The sequence below is a fragment of the Pectinophora gossypiella genome, chromosome 1, assembly GCF_024362695.1.
Source record: "Pectinophora gossypiella chromosome 1, ilPecGoss1.1, whole genome shotgun sequence".
Classification (NCBI taxonomy): domain Eukaryota; kingdom Metazoa; phylum Arthropoda; class Insecta; order Lepidoptera; family Gelechiidae; genus Pectinophora; species Pectinophora gossypiella.
In genome coordinates, this window is record NC_065404.1 from 4,672,546 (window position 1) to 4,696,992 (window position 24,447).

The following is a 24,447-nucleotide window of genomic DNA, read 5'->3' on the forward strand; positions in this document are numbered from 1 at the left end:
TCTACGGTATCTAAGGTACCTGCATGCCAAATTTCAAACGTCTAACTTGAGTGGTTTAGATTTTTCATACAAAAGGATTTTCCCGCTAATTCCCGTTCTCGTGGGAATTTCGGGAAGTCCTTTCTTAGTGCACCTCTACGGTACCTAAGGTATCTGCATGCCAAATTTCAAACGTCTAACTTGAGTGGTTTAGATTTTTCATACAAAAGGATTTCCCTTCACTACTCTGCTCCTATTGATTGTAGCGTGATGAAAAGTATACTATGACCTGTCCAGGAGTGTGAAGAATAATTGTACCAAGTTTCATTAAAATCCGTCCAGTAGTTTTTGTTTCTATAAGGAACATACAGACAGACAGACAGACAGACAGACAGACAGACAAAAATTTTACTGATTGCATTTTTGGCATCAGTATCGACCACTTATCACCCCCTGATAGTTATTTTGAAAAAATATTTAATGTACAGAATTGACCTCTCTACAGATTTATTATAAGTATAGATGAAGTACTCTTAACCAACAACATATTTATATTTATATTTGAATAAAGATTAATTATATTATTATGTTGATACAACTTAAACAAATTATTTCGACCAAATTTGGTACCATAAAAACGGTCATTGTGACTAAACCTTAAAAGATAGACATATGCCGTCGCGGACTTTTTTTTAGATCATGTATAGAGGAATAATTCTTTCATACATATTTTTTGTGTATCTTGAACCGTTTTCGCAGCGCACGCAAAGAAAGCCTTCAAAAATGAATAATTTTCCCCGTTTTTTACACATTTACCGCTCTGTCTTTGCTCCTATTGGTCGTAGCGTAATGTTATTTAGCCTATAGCCTTCCTCGATAAATGGACTATCCAACAAAAAAAGAATTATTCAAATCGCACCAGTAGTTTCGGAGATTAGCGCGTTCAAACAAACAAACAAACAAACAGTATCGACCACTTATCACCCCCTGATAGTTATTTTGAAAAAATATTTAATGTACAGAATTGACCTCTCTACAGATTTATTATAAGTATAGATGAAGTACTCTTAACCAACAACATATTTATATTTATATTTGAATAAAGATTAATATTATTATGTTGATACAACTTAAACAAATTATTTCGACCAAATTTGGTACCATAAAAACGGTCATTGTGACTAAACCTTAAAAGATAGACATATGCCGTCGCGGACTTTTTTTTAGATCATGTATAGAGGAATAATTCTTTCATACATATTTTTTGTGTATCTTGAACCGTTTTCGCAGCGCACGCAAAGAAAGCCTTCAAAAATGAATAATTTTCCCCGTTTTTTACACATTTACCGCTCTGTCTTTGCTCCTATTGATCGTAGCGTAATGTTATTTAGCCTATAGCCTTCCTCGATAAATGGACTATCCAACAAAAAAAGAATTATTCAAATCGCACCAGTAGTTTCGGAGATTAGCGCGTTCAAACAAACAAACAAACAAACAAACTCTTCAGCTTTATAATATTAGTATAGATAAGTTTCAACTGTGACTCCATTCCATCAAAAAAGCCATCACGTAAGAAAAAGTTCTACAACAATAGTTTCATTTTCTAAGATTACATCTGCGGTGATAAACTTAATTTCCCTCATAAATTAACGTCGTAATGTTATCTGCGCATCTTATCAAGACTCGTTACGTCTCCCTCTCACAGCGGGTACTTAAAATATCTTCCTTTAGCTATCCACCCGCGTCTGTTTTTTTTTTGTCGTGACTTATTGTAGATTTGCCACAGATGGCATTAATTACTTGGCCGGACAAATGAGGAGCGCTGAGGGCTCTGACCTGGTTCAAAATTTAAGACAACAGGCCTAAGGGTGCCTAGTTGAGCACGAACCTCGGCTCAGCGCCTGGCGTCGTCTGAGAGGAAGAATATTTGAAAGAATTAATCGACCCCAGTGGGTCGATAGCAATTTAAGCGCTGATTGAGGGAAATCGTCGACCACGCCGGCGGGGTTGGTATCGGGGGCCGCGTCTCAGTGCGCATTTTCTCGATACAACCAATATCTTAAAGTTCGTCCTTAGGTTTCTCTCGATCTAAGTGCCAATTTTCGCAGTTTGATAGAATAAAAAATAATATACTTTGAGTAAGAAAAGGATTAAATGAACAAGTATATTTGCTGCTACGGATAAGTTATTTATTTCATTTCTTTTTTTGAATTAGTCAGCCGTGGTAGCACAGTTAGTACAACGCTTGCCTCTCACTTTGAGGTCGCAGGTTCGAACACAGCACAGGCCTAAATCAGTGATTGCCGAATTGGTTTTCGAATTCTAGTTTGGATCATAAATGATTATCACGAGCGGTGAAGGGAAACATCGTGAGGAAACCCACATTCCCGAGAAATGCATTTTCGGAGGTATGCATGTGACCTAACCTGTACTGGGCTAAAAAACCGGGTCAAATTTTCAGGTTAGGTAAGCGGACCCTGTGAAAAACGGGATAACGCTAGGAGATGTTGAGCTGTCCGCCCGCGTCTCAGTCTGCATTGTCTCGCTCGATACAACCAATATCGCAAAGTTCGTCCGTAGGTTTTCCTCGATCATCCGCTCCTGCCCTTATCCCACTCTATGTGGGGTCAACACAACATGTATTCCTCTTCCATTCCTTTCTGTCAGTCGTCATCTCGATACTCACACCTTTCACACACATATCCTTCTTTACACAATCCATCCACTTTTTCGGGTCGTCCCCTACCCCTATATAACTACTAAGTATGCACCACCTAAGCAAGTACCTTGTAAGCAAGTAAGTACTTTAAATGTAATAATGAAAAAGCGTGGCGTATGCCGAAGAAGAAGGCATCGAGACAAACCTGTTTAGGTTTAGCCATGTTTGTAAACTAATTTATGTATAATTTATGAAGTGTTATAAATAAATTAAAAAAATATATCCATCCACATTCATACTCATAACTTTCCTCGTCATATGCCTTTCATCCCTCCTCATTACATACCCATACCATGCTAACCTGCTCGTCAATTTATCAATTTATTTTCGCAATAAGTATATTTGCTGCTACGGATAAGTTATTTACTTCACTTCTTAATTTGAATGACTTAGTGGGTTTTCTGAAAGCGATATTTTTTTACATTGTTTAATTATTTTGACTTCCGATGTGCACAGACACAAATTAGGGGTCCGATAACCTTGTTCAAGTCGAGAACTCGCATTCAAAGATCGCCCGATTCTAGTCGGAAGAAAGTGTTTAATATGCAGTCCGCCGCGTGCGCATGTCGTCATGCGAGCGTCTGTACTCGTGTAACAACAGCGCCGCCAGTAATGACACGGCCTACTTTAATGAACTACATAGATTAATTAGCACGAGATACGTCTACATGACAACGTGGTGTTTTCTGTCAATTTTTAAATAAATAAGTATTATGAGAACAGTCTCCGTGGTCTAGTGGTTAGAGCGTCAGGCTCACGATCTGGAGGTCCGGAGTATGCTTCATATCCCCTCCGGTTGATTGAGGGGAGGCCTGTGTCCAGCAGTGGGACGTATATAGGCTGTTTATGTAAGTATTATGAGATATTATGATTGGTGCCCGGTTAATGGCAATAGGTCCATAGCTGGCGAGAAGTGGGTGAATACTTTATACACTTCTGCCTACCCCCTCGGGGATCCAGCACAGGCCTAAACCAAAGATTGTCGAATTTGTTTTCGAATTCATGTTTGGATCATAAATGATTATCACGTGCTCAGCGGTGAAGGAAAACATCGTGAGAAAACCCACATTCCCAAGAAATGCTTTTTCGGAGATATGTAACCTAATCTGTATTGGGCTGGTTTTCCCTTCGCGGGTTCAGGGTCAGACAATCGCTTCTTTAAAATACCGGTCCTATCAATTACTCAGGTTAGGAAAGCGGACTCTGTGAAAAACGGGAGAGTGCTAGGGAGATGATGAAAGAGGTTGGTACAGTACGCTCGCGTATTGTATTTAGTCGCTCAGTATTTGTATTCTTTATACTACAACAACATTAAACATACCTTTTAGACTCGTGTCCTAGCTAATTTATGTTATGAATTGTTAAATTCACTGTGCTCCTACTTACAAATGACTATTAGATATAAGTTCATATTATTAATACTCTTTCCTGCAGACAAACTGTTTAAACAGTTTTGCAGGGCATTGACAAATTGTATATTTAGTATTAAGATTTAATAATAAATAAATAATTAATAATAATATTTCTGAAGCGAAATTCCAAAAACAAAAAGCCATGTCTATTCTTAAAATAACATTATAATTCGTGGAACAACAGAGCTGTCAGCGGACGCAGTTCACATCTAACACTCCAAATCTTTATTTAGTTAAGTACATGAGTGAGAATGTGAGAATTAGTTGTGTACATTGAGATGTTTGTTGAGTGATGCGGCCGGGGTCGGCTAGCTATCCGACTGAACCATTGCTGCTAACCGTTTTATATGAAAAACTTTCGAAACAAATAGAATTCCATAGTCGCTGCTTACCCCCGTGGGAAACAGGCGTTAGTCAATAATAATAATAGGCCCGAGATGTGGTAACGACATACATAATAATGTTTTTTTTTTATTTCCACGCACAACAATTTACATATTATTGACAATTACAATTTTGATGGTAGCTATTTAAAAGCAGAAAGTAGGGGACCTGTATCTTGAGTTTATGTGTGTATGTAACTTTCCGCCCGCGAGTTCTAACTGGATAGTTATCTACTTATAAGGTCTGAATGTGTTAATATACTATAATACTACTAGCCTGCCTAGGGCGTAACCTGGAGCGTTTTGTACAGTGAAAAAACAAATGAAGACTGGATCACGTACCATCAAACCAGGGTCCTTAGTCGATGACGTACTTAAGTAAACTCGCAAACTTAAAATTATGTTTACCTACTTAAACTTCGAAAGGATTTACTTAAATCAAGGTAAATTTCGTCACTGTGACCATATACTTTCATACCTAATAGTCATAATCATTTATTGGTAAGAATTATAACATGTCACATATAAGTTTCGTAGTAATAGGTAGCTTATACCTCTTGTACATTTTAAAATAACTGTTATTAAGTATTAACAGTAGGGGGTTAAAAAGGCCACATCAACAATTAATCTAAAAAGCAATATTGCAATTTGACAGTTTTGCGCATATAAAAGTAAGTGTGAACTGCCAACAAATGTCAAAAATCAATACTTATTGCTTTTTTTAGATGAATTTATGCTTCGATATGGTCTCTCCCCCCATCTACAAATAAGGCTCAATTGCACATAGAAGTAAGCAGGTCAATTACCTACGTAATATGGAAATGGTAACTTCGGATTATGATCCAATATTTAAGAAAGTCTTTACGACTTTTCAAAGGAGAGATCTACTCATATTGGCTACGTTTCAAGTAAGCATGTTAATTATATCGAAAGAATGTCGCCGGCGACCGGTTACCTGCACTCTCCAACTGATATTTCTTTTGAAATTGCTGACATACGTCTGACAACGTGGAGATTTTATAACACACAGTACAAAGAGGGAAAGGTTAAAAAATATCTTGAAAGTATTCTTATGTTAATCAGAGGAAGCCTGTTCACAATAGTAGCTATTTAAGAATAGCTGATAGGTGTTTAGCCATTTTCGACTTTACTCTCAGCCAAAACCTTTTACAGGTATGTTGATAAATAAAATGTAACTAGATATTGATAACCTTGACACTAAAGTTGCTGAGGTTAGTCAATGGTGATCCACCTCACAACCCACACGATAGAAGAAGACTGTTTAATTAATACATGATATTTTTAAATGACCTTTGGTGTATATAAGCCCCTCCAATCAACCGGAAGGTTTCTGTTTAACATAACATAAGCCCACGACTAAATCCCAATAAGGGACTTTCCAGACTAAGTTCACTAAAATAATATAGATGGCGTTGTACAGCTTTACCGTGATAATTAACTATTTTCTCATTACTCGGGTACATAATTATTAAATAAAAAACATTTGCATTAAAATAATTGTTGCTTGATATATTGGATCACATTACGTATAGAATTACGTTGCTACCTATATTGCTTCTCTTTATTTGGAACAGAATAATAATGGGTGGAAGATGTAATTGATCTTAAAGCAAAGATAAAAGATGCATATGTCTGTTATCCATGAAATTAGAAGGTTAAACGAAGAAAAATATGTACAGCGCCATCTATATTGTTTTTGAGGAACTTAGCCTGGAAAGTCCCTCATTGGGGTCAGGTACATCCATAGTAAGATGACAGCTGTATAATCCACATATTTTTATGTATCGTACATTACATTAATATCAAATCTAATCAATCAATCCCTTCTCTCCTTGACATGTTAATTAAGATTAGGTAAACTACACGATTTATGGAATGAAAGTACGGTTTCATTCGTCATGGTTGAATCAACAAGCGTTTTAAAATCAATCCTATACAAACTTAAACGTAACTCTACTTATTTGAAACTGAACTATGCACAGTTAGTTATTCTTCTTGGAATTCGTAACGTGAGTCACTGAAACAGAGACGGGCGATATTTGAGTATTTCTCATTCTAGCTACGTTTATGTCGTGAGAATTATAACAGCTTTACTTAAGTATCTAAAAAGTATTCGCTGTTGACTTTGGTGTTTTAAGGTAGGTATGATAAAATACTTAGTTTAACGACTTTGAGAACATACTGGTTCTGAATTCTGGTATAGTGAAGGTAGAGTTTCAGTACCGACTTTATTGATCCCACGATTTCGGGATTTCAAATGTGCACAAAAATATTTAAAAATTCGTAATATTGGATAATTCCGCGATTGACGAAAAGGAATCCTTGGGTATTAGGGTCTGAAAAAGGTCTGTGTTTGATATTTCTAAATATAAATCCATCCATAGATAGTACATACTCATCATTATAGACTCCAGCTCTCTCAAAGGTATTCTTTCAAAACATTAAATGTACCCATTAGTAATTAAGTGATCCTTTGTAGAGAGAGAAATAAATAAATACATAACATAACATAAACAGCCTATATACATCTCACGCTGGGCACAGGCCTCCCCTCAATCAACCGGAGGGGGTATGGAGCATACTCCACCACGCTGCTCCAATGCGGGTTGGTGAAGGTGTTTTTACGGCTAATATGAAATGAAATGAAATGAAATGAAATGAAATGAAATGAAATGAAATGAAATGAAATGAAATGAAATGAAATGAAATGAAATGAAATGAAATGAAATGAAATGAAATGAAATGAAATGAAATGAAATGAAATGAAATGAAATGAAATGAAATGAAATGAAATGAAATGAAATGAAATGAAATGAAATTTATTGTCGTTTAATAGCCGGGACCAACGGCTTAACGTGCCCTCCGAAGCACGGAATCATCTTACTTTTTCGGACAATCAGGTGATTCAAGCCTGAAAATTCCTTACCAAACAAAGGACAGTCTCACAAAGTGATTTCGATAATGTCCCTATCGGGAATCGAACCCGGACCTCCAGATTATGAGCCTAACGCTTTAATAATAAAAATAAATTATATTCATTTAATTGCAATACACTGGACACTTGGACACTGACACAGAAGGACAGAGAGAGACTCGAGGCCTTTGAAATGTGGTGTTGGAGGAGGATGGAAAGAATAAGTTGGACAGAAAGGGTTACAAATGAGGAAGTGCTAGTAAGAGTAAGGGAAAAGAGACAAATACTGAGAATTATTGAGGACAGAAGAGGCAAGATGATTGGACACCTAATAAGACACGACGAATTCATTAAAAACATCATAGAAGGAAAGCTAGAAGGAAAGAGAGGAAGGGGAAGACCAAGAAGAGCTTACATGGAACAGATTAAAGAAAAGGTTAACGTCGTGTCTTATAGGGAAGTCAAGGAATTGGCCTTTGATAGACTGGAATGGAAAATGCTACACCGACAAGAGCGTGGCTCTTAAATTGATGATGATGAATTGCAATAACGGTTGATGAATGTGGAGGAAGCAAGAGAAGTGTGTCAGGATCGAAGCAAATGGAATTCCAGTCTCTGTTTACCTCGGTAGGAAATTAGCGTGAGTTTATGTATGTATGTATGTTAAAAGGTTGTATCGGCAGGAAAACTCTTAAGAGTTCGATTATGGTGAAAAGATTCGAATACTTATTTTACTTTTGGATTTTATTAAATGCTACCCTTCCTGGTGTATCTGTTGTACCTGCCGTTTATTTTAGTTTATGTTGTTGCAATAACTAAAGAAGTAAAGAAGAATGCATGCCAAGGAAGGACACAATGTTTGTCAACAAATTATAGCTCGGCTACAACAAACAGTGTTAGTTTAGTATCGAATTCATAACAATATTACTGAATACACGACAGTACTGCAATGTACGGTAAGTTACTGTTAGTTAGCTGATATTGATTTGTGTTATGTAGGTATAGTAAGCGGAGAATGCACCCCTCTAGTGCTATGGCTTCCTCACAGGGTTTTGACCTAGAAGGTAATCGCAAACGATTTCATTATGATCGACAACATAATATTATCAAATACATATTGGTAACGTAAGCTACATGTCATTGGTAAGTACCTCTACATAAATTAAGTGTATACATTCACGAGCATTAATATGTATACACTTTGGTACCATGTCACATTAACTTTTTTGACAAATTGAACTGTAAAGTCTCACTAAATGTCAAATATGTTAGTGCGACAAAGTCCTAAAGTGGGTACATTATATTGCTCATGACTGTACATTATTATAGCAAAGATACATCTTTCAGTTAACTGCCCTTCTTCTTCTATCATATGGGTTGTGAGGTGGATTACCAACCCCATCATAATAAACATTTTCTTTCTTTCTTTCCTCTTTCTTTCAAGCCTGATGTCAGGGTTACTATTGAGCCGCCAAAGGCCCCTGAATGTGTCTACACTCAGCGGGATCCCCTGTCTGGGAGACATAAGAGTGATGCAGAGAATTAGATCTGAATTTGGTCTACTGAATTATCCTGAAAACAGAATTTGTTCCGTTAAAAAAACGGAAATACAAAGTTTTCTAACCGACCTCCAGCCCCCTGACATGGCTCATGTAACTACCACTAACTGCCCTTTAATTATGATTTAAATGATTTTTGTTTTTTACCGACTTCATATAAGTATACCTAGCACTCATTCGTGCTTCGGGAAACTCACTAAAATAAAATTGCTCTTCGGCTCAATGAAAGAAATTCGCACGGACAGGACGAGGACCCGGTGGTGTAATGATTAACACGCTCGTCCAGGCTTGACAAGAGCTGCGGGTTCACATCCAGTCAGAGTCAGATTTTTTTCGATTTAATTTTCTCTTAGTAAGTAATTATCCTTTGTTTGGGGGCACAGGCTTGAATCACCTTGTTGTCGGAAAAAGTAAGCCGTTGGTCCCGGCTATTAGCCGTAAAAAACACCTCCATGACCTCCACTGAAGAGTTCTCAAAGCTGACGGCCAACGTCCAGTAATGGACAGGCACTAGAAGAAGAAGAAGAAGATGACCTCCACTAACCCGCAGTGGAGCAGCTGGTCGATTACGCTCCACACATACCCCCTCCGGTTGATTGAGGGAAGGCCGGTGACTAGCCGTGGGACGAAATCAGAAATCAAATCAGAAATCAGAAATCAGAATCAGAATCATTTATTCAACGTAATTATCATGGATAAACTTGTTGAAGGTCAATGTAACATTTTTGAATTTACGTCATTTCGCAAGGTGTTATGGCTGAGGAGAAGAAATGACAAGAAACTGCAACAGCAACACATCTTTTAAAAACCAATGAGGATATACATTACAAGTTATTTAATAACTAGAGGAACACATTCAATACCAGACATTTTTATCATTTAGGTAGTCATTAATCTTATAATAAGCTTTTTTACATAAAGTAAGCTTCACGTGAGCTTTAAATTTATTTTCTGACAAATTTAAAATATTATCTGGTATTTTATTGTAAAAACGTATACATAACCCCAAAAAAGATGAATTTAATTTACTTAATCTAGAATTTTGAATAGCAATTTTATGTTTATTTCTTGTATTGTAAGTATGCCTTTCACAGTTTCTCGGAAGGAGAGATAAGTTTTTACGTACATACATAATGTTTTCATATATATATTGACTTGCGACCGTCAGTATATTTATTTCTTTAAACAGCTCCCTCAAAGAGTCCCGACAACGCAGCTTATAAATAGCGCGAACTGCTCTTTTTTGAATGATGAAAATAGTTTCTACATCAGCGTATTAGGCTGTTTATGAATGAATGAGACAATATATCACGCATGCGTTATGTTATAAATTTAAATATCGCCATTCATTCATTCTATATCTACACCCAGTCATAAGGGTTATTATGGCGGATAACAATATCAAATCACCAGCAGTAGCAGTCTGGACTAATATCCTTATATCCTGCTTCTTATGTGTTATCACTTATGTGACTTCATCATGTTGAAGGGCTCCCTGGGCTATTTTTAAAGCATTTTATGCATACCTTTAGTCCAAAAGAGAGCAAACACTATTGAAGAACGTTCTCGATGGGGTTCCTAACCTTCATAGCTTTCAATTCAACTATGAAAAAAATATTTAGTCTATGGTTTCAACAGGTTTGTATGTTTTCCTCGTCTCTAGCGTGATGTTACAAAAACAAACTCACAGGTAAGTAAATAAGTACTTATATTGTTTTCTTGACCTTTCTTGGTCGATGTCATTTGCTACTTGGCCAAATGAAGGTCGCTGGATAGAGAATCTCCCATAAATAAGGGTATACTTAGGTGTATAAAAAATATTGCAACTTCAATTTAATATATCGATTGTCATCTCGGAATCCAACATTGATTACCTACAGTTTTTGTTAAAAGGCCGTCTTTACCGTTCACATAGTAAGCTCTAGAAAGTTCTCAAAAACGGTATAAGCAACCGTCACTTTCATTCTTTTACTTTCTCTGTCCTGACCGTTTCCTGGTTTTGGATGTTGCCGTGACAAGAATACATTATACGGGAGTGTTTATTGTAGCAACCAGGGCGTCTAAAAAGGCCGCATTGAAGCGATTCATCTAAAAAGCAATATTTGACATTTGCGCACATAAAAGTAAGTGCGCAATATCAACAAATGCCAAATAGTAACATTATTTATGCCCCAGCTCTTTTTTCAAACATTTCTTAAAAAGCGTTTTAAAATTTTTGTCTTCTTCCGGTGTGTGTAAGTACTAAAAATGGCTAAAGGGGAAAGTAAGTTAGTAGACACTTACATACTAAAGAAAAACCCTATTAGTTCATACACATTTATATTAACATCCAAAATTAATTATATACTTACACTTACATTTGTTTAGAATCTACCAATTATTAGTATTTATTTAATACGATTAAAATACGAATATAATAAAATATATCTGTAGTTCAACCATGACCAATCCTTGTCGCTTCCGATCGTCAACCGACTGTCTTCTTTTCTTATTTTCTTCATAAAAATGGCCGCAATTATGTTTCTTTTTAAAGGACTGGACCATAAAGTTTTGGCCAAAGGAGTATTTACATCGTTCGGAGACAACATAGGTACCTAAATAAACCAATGTAAACAAGAAGTAAGTTGAAGTGTGATCTTACACCGTAGTCTCACAGGTTGGAATACCGGCTTGGGCTCTAAAGCACTGAATTCGACGTTATGAGTTTGAATTCATATCTGGATCATAGGTCATTGACATCATGTGGTTTCCAGGATTTGTGCCCAGTTAATGGTAATAGATTCGTTCCCTATTATATGGGACTGAAACATAGCGGAGTGGGTGTATAATTCTGCCTACCCCTACGGAGATACTGGCGTGATGCTCCTTCCGTCATACGGTACAAACATTACCACTCTTCAATTCTTAATTCAAGTAAGACATCTTATTTTTTACAAGGACCTAAGTAAACACAATACATCATCTTACTCAAGAGCCATTCAAAACATCTTGTCATGGTAACAACTTGCGTCCGTGAACTTGAATGGAACAAAGTTCCAAGTCACGTAGATCTACAGCGACCTCGCGTGCTTATACGACCCTCTTCCAGCGAAAGTCGCCACCATAACAAATGGAATCCAAGTATAACATAACACATTCTCGACGCATCGCCATTTCGTTTATTTCGCGCGTTTTTGGGACGCTCTCCATCCGTCTTTTGTTTTACAATGGCAGTCCGTTGCTTTGACCTTTGCGTAAAAAATATTATTTATAAGTAAGTTTGTATCTTTTAAATAAAAAATAAACTATTATTCAAGGCCAATTAATTCCTATTGCTTACTTAATGTATTATTTTTAATTTATTTGTATAATTTATACGTAGGTAAGGTATTTGACGACTTAATATTTTTATTACCAATAAAGAAAACAAATTCGAAAAAGATAATTGAGTAATCAGAAAACGGACCGTAGATAGCAATCGAGTAATTGCATAGAACCTTATTCCACATAAAATTCCAGCGGAGTTTTAATTTCTGCCTGTCATGACCAGGCAATTCTATAAATTATGCTTTGTAACGTCTGCATTGGAATATAAACTTTAAAATGATAATACTAAGAATTATTTTAGGTTATAATTCATATGATTTCACGGGGTTCTGGGTTCTGCAAATGCGTTTAAAAAAGAAAAGGTCAATTCTATTAGGTGTAATTCTTACACCAGGTGGAATGGAAACTCGTTTTAAATAGAACTACTGTGGATTTTATTCTTATGCTTATGGTAATAATGTTTACTTTACATAGTAAAACGTCCTCTTTAGTAACGGACACATAGGTACGATTTCCTGTTGGGTCTAAATTAAATCGTACCTGGTTATGTCTATATGTATTACCAGCATTCGAGTGGCATAGAGGAGTATGGTCTTTCGGTTTTTGCTAAACTCCTGCCGGAGTATGGTCTGATAACGGACCTGTTATCTGAAACAGCCTAAACGCGTCCCACTGCTGGGCACAGGCCTCCCCTCAACCCGGAGGGGGTATGGAGCATACTCCACGCTGCTCCACTGCGGATAAATGGGATAACGAAAGATAATAATGATGATGAATGATGTTGGAGTCTGGAGATGAATACTGTCATTTGATTAGAGTACGATTTTATTGAATTGAACTCTTTTTGTTATCGTGTGGGTTGTGAATGCCGATATTTCCAGACCCAGTAATTAAACAATGGGATTTGGTTTTGAAAAGGACATTCGATGTAAAGACATCATCAACATCTCGTACCATATTTTTTTCCTTAATCGTGACCAAAGATGGTCACTTTTGTTTGCTCGCAATACTGGGAATCCCAACGTGGATTGTTTAACAACCAGTTGTTTAAACTTGACTGCCTAGTTGAGTGAACGTAAAGTCGTTGGTGCTTAGGTATTTACTTAAATAACGAGTTGAAGGCCCGTGCCCTGCCGCTATTCATTATAATTACCGAAACGGACTGCTCACGTGCCTTCACTGGGCGCGGGAGTTCACTGTAAAGATAGGCTACATAAGCCACCTCCGGGTGCATCAGCGTCGTGCCGACTAGGAGTCGAAGTGGTCGCCTTGGCCGAAGGCGGTCGGAGATCATCACTTAAGTATCTAACCTATCCGTAAAAGATGGTGTGATGTGATGACCTCAACGCTTATCGGAGCAATGAGGGATTTTCCAGGCTACGTTCACCAAAAACAATATAGATGGCGTTGTACACCTTTAACATGACAATTACCTTTTTACATTGTTTTAAGTTTACGCGGTTATTATCATAATTAAAACACATAATAACGGGTTCTTACCGCGTTTAAATGGGGATATGAGACTCCCGATATTTCGACACTGTTGCAAGTGCCATGATCACGGGATGACTGATCATGGCACATAAGTGGTGGGTTGGTTTTTAATACTGAATTTGAAATAACTTTGTAAGTGGATTAAAAAGGATTGTGAAACACTTGATGATATTTGAACAGTAGAGTACTTTTTTTTTTATATCCAGGCGGAGGATTTTTGAGCTTCTTTATATAAGTGGTGCATGCTCGCCTCGAAATGTTCGTGTACGCGGTGGCGTCCGGAAGTCGGGTCGCACCTTTCCCTCAAAAATGTGCGAAGGGAGCGATGGCTGGCTTTCGCGTCAACTCGTGATCGGGTGCTGCGTATGTGGACAGGCCTGCTTCTGTCAGGGAGCTCATAAAACACTGTTTCTGTGATAAAGTCACATAAACTCTTTATGTTTCACTTTCCTTCCACCGACTGTAATTGGAATACCATTGTATTTAAGTCTATAAATTATGTAATACAAACTGGATTAAAAGAAAAGAAAGGAAAACATGAAACAGTAGGACTAGGGCCCTGTGCTGGGAGGTTTTCTGGCCACGTCTTTCCCTCAGCGTTACAGATTCCGATGTGGTAGTAGTTTTACAGCTAGTTACATAATATGTAATTTAATTATGTTTGACGTTCAAAAAGCGCTAACTTTGTAAGCCAATTTTGAAAAATAAATATTTTAGAATTTTTGAATTTTACATTTCTCCTCAGCCGTTAATACGGCTTCACATAATTAATATTAGCAGCGATTGAGCCCGTAACGGTGTATCTCCTAACGATCAGTCGCCAGATCTCAGCTCTGTGAGAATTTGCCGCCATTGCTTATTTAAAATCATTTTATTGCCTCGCCACTTTGTTTGAGAAAGTTATAACTTTGAAAAGATTTAGGCCTCGATTTCTAAAAACTAAACGAAAGATCTTGAGGAAAAAGAAAAATAATTTGGTAAGTAAGGTTTTGCTAGTAGCATTTAAATCGAGTATGTAAAAAGAAAAAGTTTATTTAAATGGGCAACATAACTCGTAATTTTATTTTAGAAATCATTTTTTTAACTCATACAGACTTACTAAAACTTACATTTTAGTTAGTGGGTAATAATATTTTATTTACTATTTCTTTTTAGTACTTGACAAAAACAAATCTTATAGCTAAAATATTTTTACAAATAACAATACATGAAAAAAATAATAATACACAACTGTGAAGTAAAACGTGACAAATAAATGCAGTATAGTTAGTAGGTACCTAACTATCTACACAAACGTAAACGTATCGAACGCGGAGACATGACGATGATGAAACGAATGTGCAAACCATGCGAAACCGCAAGAATTCCAGTGGAAATCTTCAAACAAAATTCGTGAAAAATCGTCTTTATGATCGCCAGTTTCTAGAATATTGGTTACTACATGTTGTTGCTATGGATATGGGCCGTGAAGTGTTGTTTACAACTTTCTATGGGAACTCGAGATTGCATTGTTAGCGATATAGCGGCGCAGGTATAAATATGTCGAGTGTCGAATACAAGAGCCTTTCCCACGGACTGTATGAACAGCTGATCTATGCTCCTGTGCTCAAACAATTGCTGAAATATACCCTCAATTCAGCACAACATTCCAATAAGATTCCTAAACGAGAACAGACGAAGTTTGCCTACATTCTCTCGACTTTCGAACGGTAAACGGAGCCGCTTGGAAGCGGCATTAACGGCAGACTTTTTAACATTTTAGTTAATTTATTGACTTAAAAAGTCAATCAGCACTGTCATAATTCACATGATCACGCGTAACGAGCTACGTGGAACGTGTATGTGGAGCGCTGCGCGAGCGCACTCACACACAATAAATCCCATGGAAACCGTTATATGCATGTAATTTATTAAGAGAATCCCCATCAGGTGACTGCATGCGGGTCAGAATGTCAGGGTGGTATTTACCGTTAAGGCTCCTCGCGTCAGCTCCTCGTCATAGCAAGTCACAGCACAGGCACTAGGTTTGATAGATCACAGGTATTAGCACGGGACACTGCACTGCACTCCACTGGTCACAGGCCGGTCATGGCGCGAGCGAGCAAGGGCCGCGTCACTACGCCCTGGCCCACCAAATGCGGCCGAGCGTGAATCTTAACCTACCTGTAGCGCTTGCGTGTCGCAGCCCACCGGACCGCGGCGACTGTTTTACCGACGCGAACGCCACCATCTTTCATACAACCTCCTTTTGTAAACCTGTTTCATCGACGACACAAACCTGTTCCTATGACAATCTTCCCACAATACCTCCCGATAACTTGTATTTTTGGACATTCTTTAGGAGTTTATAAGTACAGTAAATAGTTATTTTTGAACACTTATTTTACGGAAGAGTTTTCATAAAAGTTTTCCGGAAAAATATTTCTGAAGTTACGTTAAGTTACCAGCTAGCGACATCTTCAGGAAAATATACGCACAAATAGTATTGTTAACTTAGTGTTAAAGTGAAGTTAAGTTAATTAATGACTTGTAATACGTACCTTAGACTTTAAATTAGATAATTATTATGTTATATCATGAAAAAATAAAATCATATATTTTTATTCTGCTAAAGTGGTGTGGTGGTGGTCTTCGTAATTAACTACTAAAGTGTTCATTGATCAGTTAACATCGTAGTTTAAACGAAATGCCTCAGATGGCGCCACAAGTCTTGCTGAATCCCCAAAAGCCTGAAAATAGAAAATCTTTCATCGATATCTTCTTATCAGCAAAACTGTAAATGTGTTGAAAATCCACAAACAAAAATACATAGGTAGCCTAAAGTGTCCCACTGCTGGGCAAAGGCCTGCCTCCATGGGACACTTTAGGCTAGATAAGACAAGATAGAACAGAAATACATAAAACATTTCCAGATTATGTATACTTACATATTATTATAATATCAATATTCTTTAGTGCATTTTTACATCATTTCAAGTCGTATAAAAGTTTCATTACATACTTATTTGATAAGGAATCGCGTTGATGTCTTTTGTATGGCGGACCTACAAAGTGTCTTTTGTAAACGAATATATACTTCTTATCATGTTTTAAACACAACTGTTCGATAATTTGCTATAAGCAATATGTATTAAAGTTTATTTTAAATTAGACGATTATTTATATTAGTAAGGTGTTGCAAAGTTTCGGTTAAACATTATGATATAAATTATTTTTCTTTTAAATCTTTAAAAAACGAACCATATTGTTGAGTAGTTTACACCGCTTCTTCTCCTGATGATAATAGATAAATGCTGTTTTTTTGCTTACGTATTTTTGTAAGCCTATAATTTTGTTACGCTTAAATTAAGTTTAGCTTAAAATAAGATTAAAACGTAACGGATATATCCTCTTTGCTAAGATTAAATGTTAAATGTACATGACGCATTTATTTTATTCACGCATTAGTTCCTTGTACGGTGTACAGATAAGCACTTAATGAGAGAAATCGTCGGCCACGCCGGCGGGGTCGGAAAAGTTTGTTGTCGCGAGCTGATTGGCCGCCTCTATGGCTATGCTCTATGGCTACAGTAATCGGGTCGTCGGTATCGTAGATTACGTCCTTCGGGCGCCGATACTTTTCAGGGCCGTTCGTAAACGGGATGTATTCGGAAGCCGCAACTACCAGAGAATATGGGTGGTACGAAGCAGAATCGAAAAACCGTTTTGAAGCTAATTTGAGCAATACGTACGAGGCCTATGATGATAATGAAATAGATGTAGGAAAGTGAGAATACTATGGAAGGATAATGAATGGGAACTTGATTGTTTATGGTATAAAAGGAGGATGGCGTAAGGCAGTTTAAAAAAGTAAGAAAGGCGAGTCGATGGTGCAATGATTTGTGTAAAATATAAGGAGTAAAGACATTTAAAATATATCCCGTGTTATTTCTATATCCCACATATATTTAGGTATATATAGGTTATTTATATAAAGTAGAACATATAACAATTTATATCTAAGTTATACAACTAGATACGCACGATACACATGTTTATTCGCTCTTGACACTGTTCTGCGCGACCTCCATACATTAAATACTTCAGCTAACAAGACTTTATCAATAGGATATTTCACTAGGTCAAATACACACATACATAATAAAGAGTATTTCTATTTCTATACATACATAAACTCACGCCTATTTCCCACCGGAGTAAGCAGAGACTATAGAATTCCATTTGCTTCGATCCTGACACACTTCTCTTGCTTCCTCCACATTCATCAATCGCTTCATACACGCACGCCGGTTCAGAGTAGATCGTATTAAACCTTTTCTAAGGACAAAGGTAAATGATAAAATGCTAATCTAGAAATAGAAGCCAGTCTAATGGTATTTTCTTTATGACATATTTTCGATTTTTTATTTACAAATTATGTAAATTGTTACTTGGTATACGATGGTTGACCGCTTTGATTGATGACGGCACTCGAACTGTCATCAACATCATCATCATCAGCCAATTAACGTCCCCACTGCTGGGGCACGGGCCTTCCCTAAGGATGGATAGGGACTCGAACTGTATTTCCAGACAATTGGGTAATTTCTTAGGTCAAAGATAAATTATGAAATTCTGATTACTAAATAAAGACAGATCTAAAGGTGGCCAAAAACATTTTCTTTTTAACTTATTTATGAATTTTAATAAAGAAAAATGAAATAAACAGGTTGCTTTTTAATACAAATTCCATAGGAACTTTGTGTTTTGACGTTTAGTAAAAAGCAACTGATTTGAGTAGTCGGAAACTACCCTATTCAATAGAAAATGTTCGTTTTGATGTTTCATCGACGTAAGTATACTGCAGAGACGGTGTACGGTGTGCGGTGTACCCCTGCCTACCCATTGGGGGATACAGGCGTAATGAATTAAGTAAGTTAAGTTTTACCTGATCATAATACGAACTCAGGACCAATTGGGGTTTGAGGTTTCTAACCGTAAATTACTATAGTATCGTCAGAACTATCGAAACTAAGTTTTACAAGACCACAACCATCCTTAGTGGGCTTAAGGGTTTGAGCGTTGGGCTCATGATCTGGAGGTCCAGGTTTAATTCCCGATGGAGCCATTGTCGAAACCACTTTGTGAGACTGTCCTTTGTTCGGTAAGGACATTGCGGGTAGTATCCAACTAGTCAAATCAGTTACTTTTTTCTGAACGTCAAAACACGAAATTACTATGGAATTTGTATAAAAGCAACCTGTGACGTCATAGAAAAACGTGTCAAAATGTCGCACTTATTATTACATTTTTCTTATTAAAATTCATAACAAGTTAAAAAAAAAACGTTTTTTGACAGTTTTTATAGTAATCAGAGTTTCATAAATCTTTGATCTAGCATACTACCCAATTCTAATAATATTACAGATCGAATTCACGTGACCTTAGAAATAAATATAATGTAAAAAATGTTACCGGTTCGTGTCCAAACATAGTAATTAATAATATTTAGTGTTAGCGGCTGTGTTTGTATATTTATTGAGATGTTTGTTTAGTACAAAGTTCTTTATTTATTATAAATAATTATGTTCGCGTTGGACCACAATCTGATGCAATGCGATGCTATACGGGCAGAAAAAAGTAAAAAAAAAAACACAGGATAAGAAAAAGAGTAAAAAATACAATTTTTTTCGGGATGTCGTTTAGTTCATAAAAAAATTTAAAGTTAGGATGGATGAAAACTGCTTGTTTGTGATAGTGAGGTTAAAAGAAAAACCTTTATTTTTCATTATTACTAACTAAATAATTAAGTTTTTTTCTTTGGAAATGAGCATAATCAAAACAAAAAGTATAACTCAAGGAGATTTGCCAAATCCCGTCAATCTCGAATGGGATCTGGTCATATTATGCTTCGGGATTGATCCCGAAAAAATAGACGAGATCTCGCAAGATCGGAATTGCATTCCCTAAATGTGACCTAACCTGTATTGGGCTGGTTTCCCCTTCGCGGGTTGGAAGGACAGACAGGCAGTCGCTTCTGTAAAAAACCGGACCTGTCAAATCTTCAGGTTAGGTAAGCGGACCCTGTGAGAAACGGGATAATGCTAGGGAGACTATGAATGAGGTTGGTACAGTAAGCTCGCGTAGTTTTTAGTCCCTCAGTATTTCTATACTTTCTACTGCAACAACATTAAACATATTTCTTTAATTCTTATTTACTCCCAGACTCTCAGTCCAGCAAGGAAGTAATCTAGAAAACCAGAAACTACCCTAGAATAATAAACCTATCAATTATTATCTTGTTTACATACTTACGTATATTTTCCTGTATAATAATGTAGGTAGGTATATTAAATTTGTATTCATTGTGGTCGAGGTTCGCAGCGGCATTGGACGCGAATGAGCTTATGAATATTCATTGCAAATTAATGTCATCTATCACATCTCAATAACAGTTCCTATTAGCAAGATCACTGGACATTGTGAATGAATCTAATCTGTTGATAAGAATTATGCGTAGTAGATGTAAATTCACGTAAGTAAACACGGAATACGTCCTTCTCTGCTGAACTAGGCACTCTACTATACAATAACTCTTGTGTTGCACACAATATAACTATCGCTGTTAACCCGAATCCAAACCCGTTAACCCGAACCCGAAACCCCCCCGAACCCAAACCCAACGGGTTCCGGGTTCGGTGAGAACCCGTTATTATGTGCTTTAATTATATACGTAACTATCGCTATAGCCAATACAGCCATTCCGTGCTTCGGAAGGCACGTTAAGCCGTTGGTTAAAGTAAGTTAGTAGTCGTTACATGAGCCATGTCAGGGGCCTTTGGCTGCTCAATAGTAATCCTAACCGGGACCAACGGCTTAACGTGCCTTCCGAAGCACGGATCATCTTACTTTCGAACTATCAGGTGATCAGCCTGTAATGTCCTGACCAAACTAGGGATCACATCGTGATATGTCCCCACCGGGATTTGAACCCGGGACCTCCGAATCGTGAGCCCAACGCTCAAACCACTGCACCAAGGACCCCGTTTATTAATTTGTTCTGTATATAGACACGTAGTTAACAATACTTAAAAAAATATCAAGTACATACAACTTCCTAATTTGTTTTGTATGTTGTACGAGTAAAGTATATTTGATTTGATTTGATTTTTTTGCAAATACAGTTTAGTCTACATACATGTGTCAGGTAGATGCCCTAGGTTGTTTGTTTTATATCAATTGAATGCGCGTGAGTCACCGCACACATAGCAGACTAACGGTACATAATGATATATGATCTTATACAGTTTATAACTCGCTGACAACCGGAGATTTACTACTCTTAACAAAGTTCCATTATAGAATAAAATATGTTTATATATCAAATACATACTAAATATACCATAAATAAGGAGGACGGGGGGAAGTTGCCTGGAATACATTGCTACTTAGCAATAAGGGCCTTTTGTACACACTGCACATTTCCAGTTGCACAAATCAAATAATTTTATTGTCATATTATGAGTAAGTAGTGGAATCCCGGTGGGGACATACTTATCACAAAACACTTTGTGATCCCTAGTTTGGTTAGGACATTACAGGCTGATCACCTGAATGTCCGAAAGTAAGACGATCCGTGTTTTGGAAGGCACGTTAAGTCGCTTGTCCCGGTAAGTACTGATGTACGTATGTAGTCGTTACATGAGTCATGTCAGGGGCCTTTGGCGGCTCAGTAATAACCCTGACACCGATAAGAAGAAGTTCGATTAATATACAAAGTCCCGCAGTTGGGTGAACTCCTCTCCTCAATCAACCGGGGGTGGTATAGAGTGCAGAGCATACCACATCACGCTGCTTAGTAGGTAATATACCTACTAAGCCGTACTATTCGTAACTATTACACTACCTACTAACTTTATGTTTAAACTAAATCTTAACTATTTTTTACCTCTTATTGTTTGTTCTAAGTATTAACTTTTTTTTACTGTGATATGTAAACCCGGGCGATGGGTTGACTACCTGCAGGCCTAGCACGCTATCGGCGCGAGTAGAGCGAGTAAATTAAAAAGTCAAAAGTTAAAATCAAAGCGCAAGTTGTCAAATTTGACAGACGAGGTTAAGGTTCCTCGTTCACGCATCGACTTGCTCGCGACTTCAATATGAAACGTGTGTCACACAATCTCACACAGATGATGTTAAAAACTATAAATCTCATTTCTTATGAAAATAGGTTTTCCCAACCCAATGGCTCAAATTAGCTTCTCTCAATCACTAATTTAAAAGCCACGCTTTTGTCGGTGTACCATTCTCCATCCTTGTCTATCAAGACCAATTCCTTCACCTCCTTATAAGACACGACGTTCGCCTTCTCTTTAATCTGTTCCATGTAAGCTCTTCTTGGTCTTCCCCTTCCTCTCTTTCCTTGTAGCTTCCCTTCTATGTTTTTAATAAATTCGTCGTATTTTATTAAGTGTCCAATCATCTTGCCTTTTCTGTCCTCAATGACTCTCAATATTTGCCTCTTTTCCAACACCACATTTCAAAGGCCTCGAGTCTCTCCCTGTCTTTCTGAGTCAGCGTCCACGTTTCCTGCTCCGCACCACCCAAATCCCCTGGTAGTTGCGGCTTCCGAATACATCCCGCTCAGAGACGGTACTGAAATATCTCAGCGCCCGAAGGACGTAATATGCGATCCCGGCGACCCGATTACTCTAGCCATAGATGCGGCCAATCAGCTAGCGAAACCAAACACTTCAGAACCCCAATACCCACCACGCCGGCGTGGTCGACGATTTCCCGTTTAGCGTGCTAGGCCTGCTGTTGTTACTATAAGGTTCATCACATCCGTCTCAGGATTTCATATTAATAAATATGTATAGTAGGGTCTGGTACTTCTCTTCCGATTACCTATCTACTTATAAGTAGTTGTATTACTTATAGCGACTGTGGGATTGAGTTTATGTACGTACTTACTTATGTATTACAACGACATCCGCGTGGTAACGCAAATAATGTCAAATATCCGACCGCTTAAAGTGTTTACGGTTAACAATCTCCTGCGCAATGCGCATATCCACGCTTTTTATACACGATTTCCGTGTTTACTATGATTTACCTACACGTGTAGAGTGCACAGGGTATTAAATACTATATGTTGCTATGCTGTATAGTTGCGTTTGCGTGTCTAGTTTATAGCTTGTTGGCATACTGGGATGGCAACCAAGACACGCTTTTCTTGGTGTAGCATTCTCTATTCTTGTCTCCCTGAGTGTCTGTCTATCAAAGGCCAACTCTTTCACTTCTTTATAAGACATGACGTTCACCTTCTCTTTAATCTGTTCCATGTTAGCTATTCTTGGTCTTCTCCTTGATTTCTGTTCCATGTTAGCTCTTCTTGGTCTTGTCTTATGAAGTGTCCAATCATCTTGCCTCGTCTACCCTCAATAACTCTAACTAGCTCTTCATCATTAACCCTTTCTGTCTTAACTTATTCTTTCCACCCTCCTCTAACACCATCTTTATTATAGCTAAGTAACAAAAATAATCATTTTTATATACGTAACCACAATCTCACCCGACAGTAAGAAACGCTGACGGTGTGACTTAACCCTCAGTGCTCCCCATTTGTCCGGCCAATTAGTTAATGCTATCTGCGGGAAATCTACATGTGACCTAATAATAATAATAATAAAAACACTTTATTGCACACAAATACACAAAACATTTACAGGATAAACTTATTCTAAGGTGGGCAAAGGCGGCCTTATCGCTAAGAGCGATCTCTTCCAGACAACCTTCGGCAAAGGATATGGTACATACCTAATGTTCACCTAGGAAATGCCTAGCCTTGAAAACTTTAAATTAAAATGTTCAGGAAACAGAATTCGGCAGGATTATTTATAAAACAGACATCTTCTCTCGTGTGGGTTGTTAGAACAATGGCCGACCCCATCAACCCTGGTGTCAGGGTTACCCATGAGTCGCCTATGGCTGACAGACATGACAACAAGTAATCCCGGTCAATCCGAGTCGCAGTATAACCCGAACGCGTTACGAAGCACCACGCGTTAATATACGTAATAAGACGATGTGCACATTCTTAATTTGACACGATTTTATTGAATGTATATACCGCTGTGTACGAATATACACAGCGTGGACAAGGTGTCATGATGTAGGTACAGTCATAAGCAATATCATGTACCCGCTTTAGAACCCTGTCGCACTATCATATTTGACATTTAATGAGACTTACGGTTTAATTTGTCAAAAAAGTTAATGTGACATGGTTTCAAAGTGTATACATATTAGTACTCGTGACCGTACGTAACTTTATAGTACATTACGACGAAGATCATAAGTTCCGGTTGAGTATACGATGTATAAAACTCATCTTATGATCGAGGTGAATGGAACATTTTTATTGGTCATGACTCTGGCTCTAGGATTATTCCCAGAGCTCATTTTACCTTCCTATCATCATCATCTTCCTACCTTCCTATAGTAACATATTATACATCAATGTGCTTCATCAACTGAAATTGACAATAGCGGGATAGCCAAATAAACATAGTGATTATACAGGATTATATAGTGTTTGCTTCTATGCTGTTCTGGGAGCAAATAAAAAACATAGAACACGTTCAGCTGCTTGTCTTCCCGGGCATGTCGTAAAAACCGA

At 37.4% G+C, this 24,447-nt stretch overlaps 1 protein-coding gene across 1 annotated transcript in view; it reads right to left on the reverse strand.

Moving 5' to 3' along the window:
- LOC126381778 (myosin-VIIa) overlaps positions 1-15,975 on the reverse strand; it is an 81,868-nt gene extending 65,893 nt beyond the window's left edge. Inside the window, exon 1 of the mRNA XM_050031260.1 lies at positions 15,756-15,975. The gene's annotated coding sequence lies outside the window, so the exon portion shown is untranslated. The remainder of the gene's footprint in view (positions 1-15,755) is intronic.
- Between the last annotated feature and the right edge of the window lie 8,472 nt (positions 15,976-24,447).